Genomic DNA, 12,196 nt, shown 5'->3' with positions numbered 1-12,196 from the left:
CAACCCAAATTTCCATATCACTGGTGTCACTGCAGCTCCTACTGCTGCAGAACCTCTTGCTGCAACTGTAGCTCCTGCTATCACAAGGCTATGCACGCTTCTGCACTGCAAACTTCGTGGACCCGCCAATCCACCACAAATCTTCGTAACCCCACCGAGTTACTGCTAGAAGCTTGTATTCTTCGTGGACCTGCTGATCCACAGCAAACTTTGCAACCCCGCCGAGTTAAAGCAATCGCTTCCAATGTGCTTTCTGAACCGTTGCCTACATTCTCCACCAAATGTGGGGTGGCACCTACTGTTTGTGTTGGGGAATACTTGCTTGGCAGGGGATTAACATAATCAGGCACAGTTTTTTCACACAAAACAGTCCATACGGTTTATTGAAACGTCATAAACAGCTCCGTAAGCCAGGTTGCATATAATCGGCTTACACATACAGTAGTTCATTACTTCATCACGTATGGCTTTACAAAGCATTCACTAGTCAAGCCTGTCTCTCTCCAGTCACTGGGTGACCGCGCAGTTCAGTAACTGTCCTTTGTCAGTGCACTTAGTTCTTTCCCCATACACGGGGTTACCTCTCAGGAGTTCCGCTCCACAAGCTGACTCCTTGTCAGTCCTGGCTTCACCAACATAGAAGCCGACCTAGGCTCTGCAGGTACATGGTCTGACCAGATGCTTCCAGGAAGTCTCCACTCACCGGAGCTTCCAACACCAACCATCCAAGTCCACGGTCTCTCCACGTGCTCTTCAGGAAGTCTCCACTCGCCGGAGCATCCAACACAGACCTGATCTCTTTCAGGACCTACAACACTGACCATTCAGGTCCATACACTCTGACCATGTGACCAGACCTCAGTCACATTATATGGTTGTAACCACCCCCAATGGATGAGCGGTGCATATGTGGTTAGTCAATTCCAGCCCAGCTCTTTGACTAACCCTATAAGCCCCCTTATAAGTAAACACAACAAACACTTGTGGAACAATAAGTCCCAGCATAACTATATCATTTTGGGCTTACAGCGCAGAGAACCTCTGCGACACATACCGGCCATTTACAATAAAGCCAGTCCCTAATTCACCATCATAATTGTGCCTCCAAGCGCATCCTGAAGCGCACACACAGCACCCATTAGCTGTAACAGGGGTCACTGCATCACAGGGTGCATTATATTAAAGGTTGCATTATACAATACAGGCTGCCTAGGGGGGTGCATTATGTTAGGGGCTGCATTATGCTATAGAGGCTGCCTATGGGGGTGCATTATATTAAAGGTTGCATTATACTATAGAGGCTGCCTATGGGGATGCATTATATTAAGGGTTGCATTATACTATAGAGGCTGCCTATGCAGGTGTATTATATTAAGGGCTGCATTATACTAGAGGCTGCCTATAAAGTGGATTATATTAGAGGCTGAATTATGCTCTAGGGGCTGCCTATGGGGGTGCCTTACATTAGGGGCTGAATTTTGCTATAGAGTCTGCCTATGGGGGTGCATTATATTATGGGCTGAATTATACTATAGAGGCTGCCTAAGGGGGTGCATTATATTAAGTGCTGCTTTATGATATAGAGGCTGCCTATGGGGGGACATTATATTAATGGCCACATTATGCTATAGAGGCTGCCTATGGGGTGCATTATATTAAGGGCTGCATTATGCTAGAGGCTGCCTATGGGGGTGCATTATATTGGGGGATGAATTATGCTATAGAGGCTGCCTATAGGAATGCATTATATTAGGGGCTGAATTATGCTATAGAGGCTCCCTATGGGGGTGCATTATATTAGGGGCTGAATTATACTATAGAGGCTGCATATGGGCATGCATTATATTAGGGGCTGAATTATGCTATATAGGCTGCCTATGGGGTGCATTATATTAGGGGCTGAATTATGCTATAGAGGCTGCATATGGGGTGCATTATATTAGGGGCTGCATTATGCTATAGAGGTTGCCTGTGGGGGTGCATTATATTAGGGGCTGAATTATACTATAGAGACTGCCTATAGGAGTGCATTATATTAGGGGCTGCATTATACTATAGAGGCTGCTTATGGGGGTACATTATATTGGGGGCTAAATTATGCTATAGAGGCTGCCTATGGGGGTGCATTATATTAGGGGCTGAATTATGCTATAGAGGCTGCCTTTGGGGGTGCATTATATTATGGGCTGAAATATACTATAGAGGCTGCCTGTGGTGAAATATGTGTATATATATCTATATGTGTGTAGTAACATGTCTAGGGTTATATGTGTGAGTAATGATAATGTAACATCTGTCCTGAAGGCAAGTCGCACCTAGGTGTTAATAGGTACTTCCTTGGGACTAGTAGAAATTGTGTCTCCATATCTCAACAGGAGGTCTGGCCAGGGCCAAGAAGAAAGGAACACTTGACACCCCTAGTGCTTGGAGGGGAGATGCTAATTGCGGCCTGAGGTACCTATTCCTGGGAACCATCTCACAAGTGTCTCCAGAGGAAAATAATATATATTCATTCGTAGAGCGGCCGTGCCCAATCAAACAGACCGCAAATATGATATTAACCTGGGGGCCGGTCTAGAAACCTGACCTCTAGACCAAAGTTATAAATTTAGGCTGCAGACAGAGAATTGTGATCACATGATGGGGGCAGCCTGAGAAGCTGGTGTGATCCAATCTACATTCTTCCTACCCTCAGGGAGCAGAAAGCAACTGCCAGTTAGATAATTTCTGTAAGTTTCTCCTGTTTATTTTGACAGTTTTTGCATAAGTTGTATGTCTTTTTATTATCATATTTTTATATCTTTTTCTTATTGTAAGCATTGAACCTTTTGTTATTAAAGTATAAAACTTCTTGAATGTTCTAAAAGAATCCATTGTGTGAGCCTTATGAGTGATAGGCATATTTTTATTAGTATTGTTAGTTCTGGGACTCATCGCCCGTGTATTCGATGAGTGGTGGCAGCGTGTATGAGCGGGTGTGTGGCTTTGGTCGGTGTTTGATTTATGCTCCCATTACAGCATAGGACAGAGGTTGAATGCTGGGACTGAGAGTGGGGAGATAGATTAACCCTTGCAGGCGCAACCCCAAGTCACGTGTGAGAGCGGGCACGTGACGAATTAGTGACACCACGGAGAAGGGATCCGTGACACTGCCTATGGGAGTGCATTATATAAAGGGCTGCATTATACTATACAGGCCGCCTACGTGGGTGTATTATATTAAGGGCTGCATTATACTATAGAGGCTGCCTATGCGGGTGCATTATATTAGAGGCTGAATTATGCTATAGAGGCTGCCTATGGGGGTGAATTATATTAAGGGCTGCATTATACTATAGAGGCTGCCTATGGGGGTGCATTATATTGGGGGCCGAATTATGCTATAGAGGCTGCATATGGGGTGCATTATATTAGGGGCTGAATTATGCTATAGAGGCTGCCTGTGGGGGTGAACTACAGTACAGACCAAAAGTTTGGACACACCTTCTCATTAAAAGATTTATCTGTATTTTCATGACTATGGAAATTGTAAATTCACACTGAAGGCATCAAAACTATGAATTAACACATGTGGAATTATATACTTAACAAAAAAGTGTGAAACAACTGAAAATATGTCTTATATTCTAGGTTCTTCAAAGTAGCCACCTTTTGCTTTGATGACAGCTTTACACACTTTTGGCATTCTCTTGATGAGCTTCAAGAGGTAGTCACCGGGAATGGTCTTCTAACAATCTTGAAGGAGTTCCCAGAGATGCTTAGCACTTGTTGGCCCTTTTGCCTTCACTCTGCGGTCCAGCTCACCCCAAACCATCTCGATTGGGTTCAAGTCTGGTGACTGTGGAGGCCAGGTCATCTGGCATAGCACCCCATCACCCTCCTTCTTGGTCAAATAGCCCTTACACAGCCTGGAGGTGTGTTTAGGGTCATTGTCCTGTTGAAAAATAAATGATGGTCCAACTAAACGCAAACCGGATGGAATAGCATGACGCTGCAAGATGCTGTGGTAGCCATGCTGGTTCAGTATGCCTTCAATTTTAAATAAAACCCCAACAGAGTCACCAGCAAAGCACCCCCACACCATCACACCTCCTCCTCCATGCTTCATGGTGGGAACCAGGCATGTAGAGTCCATCCGTTCACCTTTTCTGCGTCGCACAAATACATGGTGGTTGGAACCAAAAATCTCAAATTTCGACTCATCAGACCAAAGCACAGATTTCCACTGGTCTAATGTCCATTCCTTGTGTTCTTTAGCCCAAACAGGTCTCTTCTGCTTGTTGCCTGTCCTTAGCAGTGGTTTCCTAGCAGCTATTTTACCATGAAGGCCTGTTGCACAAAGTCCCCTCTTAACAGTTGTTGTAGAGATGTGTCTGCTGCTAGAACTCTGTGTGGCATTAACCTGGTCTCTAATCTGAGCTGCTGTTAACCTGCGATTTCTGAGGCTGGTGACTTGGATAAACTTATCCTCAGAATCAAAGGTGACTCTTGGTCTTCCTTTCCTGGGGCGGTCCTCATGTGAGCCAGTTTCTTTGTAGCGCTTGATGGTTTTTGCCACTGCACTTGGGAACACTTTCAACGTTTGCCCAATTTTTCGGACTGACCTTCATTTCTTAAAGTAATGATGGCCACTCGTTTTTCTTTACTTAGCTGTTTTTTTTCTTGCCATAATACAAATTCTAACAGTCTATTCAGTAGGACCATCAGCCGTGTATCCACCAGACTTCTGCACAACACAACTGATGGTCCCAACCCCATTTATAAGGCAAGAAATCACACTTATTAAACCTGACAGGGCACACCTGTGAATTGAAAACTATTCCCGCTGACTACCTCTTGAAGCTCATCAAGAGAATGTCAAGAGTGTGCAAAGCAGTCATCAAAGCAAAAGGTGGCTACTTTGAAGAACCTAGAATATAAGACATATTTTCAGTTGTTTCACACTTTTTTGATAAGTATATAGTTCCACATGTGTTAATTCATAGTTTTGATGCCTTCAGTGTGAATGTACAATTTTCACAGTCCTGAAAATACAGAAAAATCATTAAATGAGAAGGTGTGTTCAAACTTTTGGTATGTACTGTATATTAGAGGCTGAATTATACTATAAAGGCTGCATATGGGGTTGCATTATTTTAGGGGCTGAATTATACTATAAAGGCTGCCTATGGGGTGCATTATATTAGGGGCTGAATTATGCTATAGAGGCTGCTTATCGGATTGCATTATATTAAGGGCTGCATTATCCTATGAAGGCTGCCTATGGGAGTGCATTATAATAAGGGCTGCATTATGCTATAGAGTCTACCTATGGGGGTGCATTATATTAGGAGCTGAATTATACTATAGAGGCTGCATATGGGGGTGTATTATATTAGGGACTGAATTATGCTATAGAGGCTGTCTATGGAGGGTGCCTTATATTAAAGACTGCATTACGCTATAGAGGCTGCCTATGGGGGTGCATTATATTAGGGGCTGAATTATGCTATAGAGGATGCCTATGGGGGTGTATTAGTGGTTGCATTGTGCTATAGAGGCTGCCTATGGGGGTGCATTATATTAGGGGATGCATTATGCTATAGAGGCTGCCTAAGGGGTGCATTATATTTGGGGCTGCAATATGCTATAGAAGCTGCCTATGGGGGTGCATTGTATTTGGGGCTGCAATGTACTATAGAGGCTGCCTATGGGGGTGCATTATATTAAAGGGAACCTGTCACCAGGTTTGGCCATTAAGAGATACGGCCATCACCTTTCAGAGATTATCTACAGCATTCTATAATGCTATATATCGGCCCCAAATCCGACCTGTAAGAGAAGAAAAATAACTTTTATTATACTCACCTGTGGGGTGGTCTGGTCCGAGGGGTGACACTCGTCTTGGTCCAGCGCCTCCCATCTTCTTATCACCGTCCTCCTGCTTGCTTCATGTGGATGATGCCTCATTGCATCATCCACACAGGCTCCCCGGCATCGTGCTCCTACACAGGCGTACTTATCTGCCCTGTTGAGGGCAGAGCAAAGTACTGCAGTGTGCAGAAGCCGGGGCTCTTTGACTTGCGACATCCCTCAGACTGGACCGCCCCGCAGGTGATTATAATAATAGGTCTTTTTCTTCTCTTACAGGTCGGGGGCAGATATACAACATTATAGAATGCTATACAACATGAAGCAAGCATATTAAACCGACGAAGATGGGCATTATAGAATGCTGTATATCAGCCCTGAAAGTTGATGGCCGTAACTTACATAGGCCAAAACTGGTGACAGGTTCCCTTTAACGGCTGCATTATACCATAGAATCTGCCTATGGGGAGTGTATTATACTATATAGCAGGGGTGTCAAACTGCATTCCTCGAGGGCTGCAAACAGGTCATGTTTTCAGGATTTCCTTGTACTGCACAGGTGATAATTTAATCACCAACTCATTATTTGTGTAGGTGATTAAATTATCACCTGTGCAGTACAAGGAAATCCTGAAAACGACCTGTTTGCAGCCCTCGAGGAATGCAGTTTGACATCCCTGCTATATAGAATCTGCCTATAGAGAGTGTGTTATACTATATAGAGTCTGCCTAATGGGGGGCTGCATTATACTGTAGAGTCTGCCTATGGAGAGTGCATTATACTATATGGAGGCCTATGGGGAGTGCATTATACTATATTGAGGACTATATTCAGGATTGTCTGGTGCATTATACTATATGGAGGCTATCTGGGTTGCCATCATACAGTGTGGAGATTATACTGTTGGAGCTATCAAACCATTTGGGGGATAATAAGGGGTCAGTATATATACAGTGAGGGGGCATTATACTGTGTATAAGAGAGCATCATACTGTGTATAGGGGAGATGTACAGGGGGAGACTCGAGACATTATAAAATGTAAAGTGGGCACTTATTGTTATAGGGGAACTCAGGTTACTGTGACTGTCAAAGGGGCACATAGGGGGCATTAATACTTTCTAAGGGGCAAAATGCGGGCAGTGTTTTCTAGGGCACTTGCTCCTGGCTTTGCTGTATTCTAGAGGGGTGCTTTAGAATTCAGAGGTCACAGAGAACCACACAGCAGGTGCAGTAATAGGGACAAATATGGCAGCAGCAGCTCAGTATTGGGGTATCAGGGGCAGTAATAGGGACACATACGGCAGCAGCGGCTCAGTATTGGGGTATCAGGTGCAGTAATAGGGACACATACGGCAGCAGTGGCTCAGTATTGGGGTATCAGGTGCAGTAATAGGGACACATACAGCAGCAGCGGCTCAGTATTGGGGTATCAGGGGCATTAATAGGGTCACATACGGCAGCAGCAGCTCAGTATTGGGGTATCAGGGGCAGTAATAGGGACACATACGGCAGCAGCGGCTAAGTATTGGGGTATCAGGTGCAGTAATAGGGTCACATACGGCAGCAGCAGCAGCTCAGTATTGGGGTATCAGGTGCAGTAATAGGGACACATACGGCAGCAGCGGCTCAGTATTGGGGTATCAGGGGCAGTAATAGGGTCACATACGGCAGCAGTGGCTCAGTATTGGGGTATCAGGTGTAGTAATAGGGACACATACGGCAGCAGCGGCTCAGTATTGGGATATCAGGTGCAGTAATAGAGACACATACGGCAGCAGCGGCTCACTATTGGGGTATCAGGTGCAGTAATAGGGACACATACGGCAGCAGCGGCTCAGTATTGGGTATCAGGTGCAGTAATAGGGACACATACAGCAGCAGCGGCTCAGTATTGGGGTATCAGGTGCAGTAATAGAGACACATACGGCAGCAGCGGCTCAGTATTGGGATATCAGGTGCAGTAATAGAGACACATACGGCAGCAGCGGCTCAGTATTGGGGTATCAGGTGCAGTAATAGGGCCACATACGGCAGCAGCGGCTCAGTATTGGGGTATCAGGTGCAGTAATAGGGACACATACGGCAGCAGCGGCTCAGTATTGGGATATCAGGTGCAGTAATAGGGACACATACGGCAGCAGTGGCTCAGTATTGTGGTATCAGGTGCAGTAATAGGGACACATACGGCAGCAGCGGCTCAGTATTGGGGTATCAGGTGCAGTAATAGGAACACATACAGCAGCAGCTCAGTATTGGGGTATCAGGTGCAGTAGTAGGGTCACATACGACAGCATCGGCTCAGTATTGGGGTATCAGGTGCAGTAATAGGGTCACATACGGCAGCAGCGGCTCAGTATTGGGGTATCAGCAGGATGAGGAGTTTGTGCAGGTTGGGATAGATGGTGATGGCTGGAATGTGAGAAGTGAAATGTGTCTTTGTTGTATTCTCTGCAGACGAGTCCTGCCTGGAAGTTGTCATGTCGGTCTGGGCCAGATGGAAAAGACGGGAAAAGTGATCGACCCCATCAGAAAGCAGCAGCTCAGTATTGGGGTATCAGGTGCAGTAATAGGGCCACATACGGCAGCAGCGGCTCAGTATTGGGGTATCAGGTGCAGTAATAGGGACACATACGGCAGCAGCGGCTCAGTATTGGGGTATCAGGTGCAGTAATAGGGCCACATACGGCAGCAGCGGCTCAGTATTGGGGTATCAGGTGCAGTAATAGGGACACATACGGCAGCAGCGGCTCAGTATTGGGATATCAGGTGCAGTAATAGGGACACATACGGCAGCAGCGGCTCAGTATTGGGGTATCAGGTGCAGTAATAGGGACACATACGGCAGCAGCGGCTCAGTATTGGGGCATCAGGTGCAGTAATAGGGACACATACGGCAGCAGTGGCTCAGTATTGTGGTTTCAGGTGCAGTAATAGGGACACATACAGCAGCAGCTCAGTATTGGGGTATCAGGTGCAGTAATAGGGTCACATACGGCAGCAGCGGCTCAGTATTGGGGTATCAGGTGCAGTAATAGGGTCACATACGGCAGCAGCGGCTCAGTATTGGGGTATCAGGTGCAGTAATATGGACACATACAGCAGCAGCTCAGTATTGGGATATCAGGTGCAGTAATAGGGTCACATACGGCAGCAGCGGCTCAGTATTGGGCTATCAGGGGCAGTAATAGGGACACATACGGCAGCAGCAGCTCAGTATTGGGGTATCAGGTGCAGTAATAGGGTCACATACGGCAGCAGCGGCTCAGTATTGGGGTATCAGGTGCAGTAATAGGGACACATACGGCAGCAGCTCAGTATTGGGATATCAGGTGCAGTAATAGGGACACATACGGCAGCAGCGGCTCAGTATTGAGGTATCAGCGGGATGAGGAGTTTGTGCAGGTTGGGATAGATGGTGATGGCTGGAATGTGAGAAGTGAAATGTGTCTTTGTTGTATTCTCTGCAGACGAGTCCTGCCTGGAAGTTGTCATGTCGGTCTGGGCCAGATGGAAAAGACGGGAAAAGTGATCGACCCCATCAGAAAGCAGCAGCTCAGTATTGGGGTATCAGGTGCAGTAATAGGGCCACATACGGCAGCAGCGGCTCAGTATTGGGGTATCAGGTGCAGTAATAGGGACACATACGGCAGCAGCGGCTCAGTATTGGGGCATCAGGTGCAGTAATAGGGGCACATACGGCAGCAGCGGCTCAGTATTGGGATATCAGGTGCAGTAATAGGGACACATACGGCAGCAGCGGCTCAGTATTGGGGTATCAGGTGCAGTAATAGGGACACATACGGCAGCAGCGGCTCAGTATTGGGGCATCAGGTGCAGTAATAGGGACACATACGGCAGCAGTGGCTCAGTATTGTGGTTTCAGGTGCAGTAATAGGGACACATACAGCAGCAGCTCAGTATTGGGGTATCAGGTGCAGTAATAGGGTCACATACGGCAGCAGCGGCTCAGTATTGGGGTATCAGGTGCAGTAATAGGGTCACATACGGCAGCAGCGGCTCAGTATTGGGGTATCAGGTGCAGTAATAGGGTCACATACGGCAGCAGCGGCTCAGTATTGGGGTATCAGGTGCAGTAATAGGGACACATACGGCAGCAGCGGCTCAGTATTGGGGTATCAGGTGCAGTAATAGGGTCACATACGGCAGCAGCGGCTCAGTATTGGGGTATCAGGTGCAGTAATATGGACACATACAGCAGCAGCTCAGTATTGGGATATCAGGTGCAGTAATAGGGACACATACGGCAGCAGCGGCTCAGTATTGAGGTATCAGCGGGATGAGGAGTTTGTGCAGGTTGGGATAGATGGTGATGGCTGGAATGTGAGAAGTGAAATGTGTCTTTGTTGTATTCTCTGCAGACGAGTCCTGCCTGGAAGTTGTCATGTCGGTCTGGGCCAGATGGAAAAGACGGGAAAAGTGATCGACCCCATCAGAAAGCAGCAGCTCAGTATTGGGGTATCAGGTGCAGTAATAGGGCCACATACGGCAGCAGCGGCTCAGTATTGGGGTATCAGGTGCAGTAATAGGGACACATACGGCAGCAGCGGCTCAGTATTGGGGTATCAGGTGCAGTAATAGGGCCACATACGGCAGCAGCGGCTCAGTATTGGGGTATCAGGTGCAGTAATAGGGACACATACGGCAGCAGCGGCTCAGTATTGGGATATCAGGTGCAGTAATAGGGACACATACGGCAGCAGCGGCTCAGTATTGGGGTATCAGGTGCAGTAATAGGGACACATACGGCAGCAGCGGCTCAGTATTGGGGCATCAGGTGCAGTAATAGGGACACATACGGCAGCAGTGGCTCAGTATTGTGGTTTCAGGTGCAGTAATAGGGACACATACAGCAGCAGCTCAGTATTGGGGTATCAGGTGCAGTAATAGGGTCACATACGGCAGCAGCGGCTCAGTATTGGGGTATCAGGTGCAGTAATAGGGTCACATACGGCAGCAGCGGCTCAGTATTGGGGTATCAGGTGCAGTAATAGGGTCACATACGGCAGCAGCGGCTCAGTATTGGGGTATCAGGTGCAGTAATAGGGTCACATACGGCAGCAGCGGCTCAGTATTGGGGTATCAGGTGCAGTAATATGGACACATACAGCAGCAGCTCAGTATTGGGATATCAGGTGCAGTAATAGGGTCACATACGGCAGCAGCGGCTCAGTATTGGGGTATCAGGGGCAGTAATAGGGACACATACGGCAGCAGCGGCTCAGTATTGGGGTATCAGGTGCAGTAATATGGACACATACAGCAGCAGCTCAGTATTGGGATATCAGGGGCAGTAATAGGGTCACATACGGCAGCAGCGGCTCAGTATTGGGGTATCAGGTGCAGTAATATGGACACATACAGCAGCAGCTCAGTATTGGGATATCAGGTGCAGTAATAGGGACACATACGGCAGCAGCGGCTCAGTATTGAGGTATCAGCGGGATGAGGAGTTTGTGCAGGTTGGGATAGATGGTGATGGGGTTGGAATATGAGAAGTGAAATGTGTCTTTGTTGTAATCTCTGCAGACGAGCCCTGGCTGGAAGAAGTCGTCATGTCGGTCTGGGCCAGATGGAAAAGACGGGAAAAGTGAACAATTCCATCAGAAAGATCAGCGGTAAGTCACCATCTATGATCTCTTAGGCTACGTTCACATTTGCGTTGTGCGATGTTGCGTCGGCGACGCAACGCACAACTCAAACAAACATGCACAAAAACGCACGCTAAAACGCATGCGTCCTTTTTTGCCGAATTTTGGACGCAAAAAAAATGCATCTTGCTGCGTCCTCTGCGCCCTAACGCTTGCGGCAAAAAAAACCGCATGCGTCGCAAAACGCATGCAAACGCATGTCCATGCGCCCCCATGTTAAATATAGGGGCGCATGCATCGCCGCGGCTGCGCCCGACGCTGCCCGGCAGAACGCAAATGTGTACGTAGCCTTATGTGTTATGTAGGACTGGTATCTACCACTGACCATATGGCGGTAATATCACTGTTGGTCTTTATATAGAGATTATCTTCAGTAACAGCGCGGTCATCTGCTGAGGTTCTCCTCCACTATTAGGGGGCGTCACCCAGTTGTAATCATGGTTACCTGGTTAGGGGCCCACTCAGAAGGTTCACCCCTGACCTAAAACCCCAGCTACGCCTCTGTGTTAAGTCACTGTTCACACCACACAGAGACCCCAAAAGGGCTTCAGTGCTGAAGGGGTTAATGTCCCCCGCACCCAGTAATGGGGAATCTCCAGCACCTACCTCCACCTGTAGATCCGCACTCCATGTATATGGCTGCTCTGTGCGCACAGGACCTGTGATGAGGTCACA

General features: G+C 47.4%; 1 protein-coding gene across 1 annotated transcript in view; it reads right to left on the bottom strand.

Annotated features, from left to right (window-relative positions):
• Nucleotides 1-12,163, bottom strand: part of LOC138663623 (oocyte zinc finger protein XlCOF8.4-like) — a 63,690-nt gene extending 51,527 nt beyond the window's left edge. The window contains exon 1 of the mRNA XM_069749899.1: nt 12,128-12,163. The gene's annotated coding sequence lies outside the window, so the exon portion shown is untranslated. The remainder of the gene's footprint in view (nt 1-12,127) is intronic.
• Between the last annotated feature and the right edge of the window lie 33 nt (nt 12,164-12,196).

The sequence above is a fragment of the Ranitomeya imitator genome, chromosome 2 (genome assembly GCF_032444005.1).
Source record: "Ranitomeya imitator isolate aRanImi1 chromosome 2, aRanImi1.pri, whole genome shotgun sequence".
NCBI lineage: Eukaryota > Metazoa > Chordata > Amphibia > Anura > Dendrobatidae > Ranitomeya > Ranitomeya imitator.
This window is presented reverse-complemented; position numbering and strand designations above follow the sequence as displayed.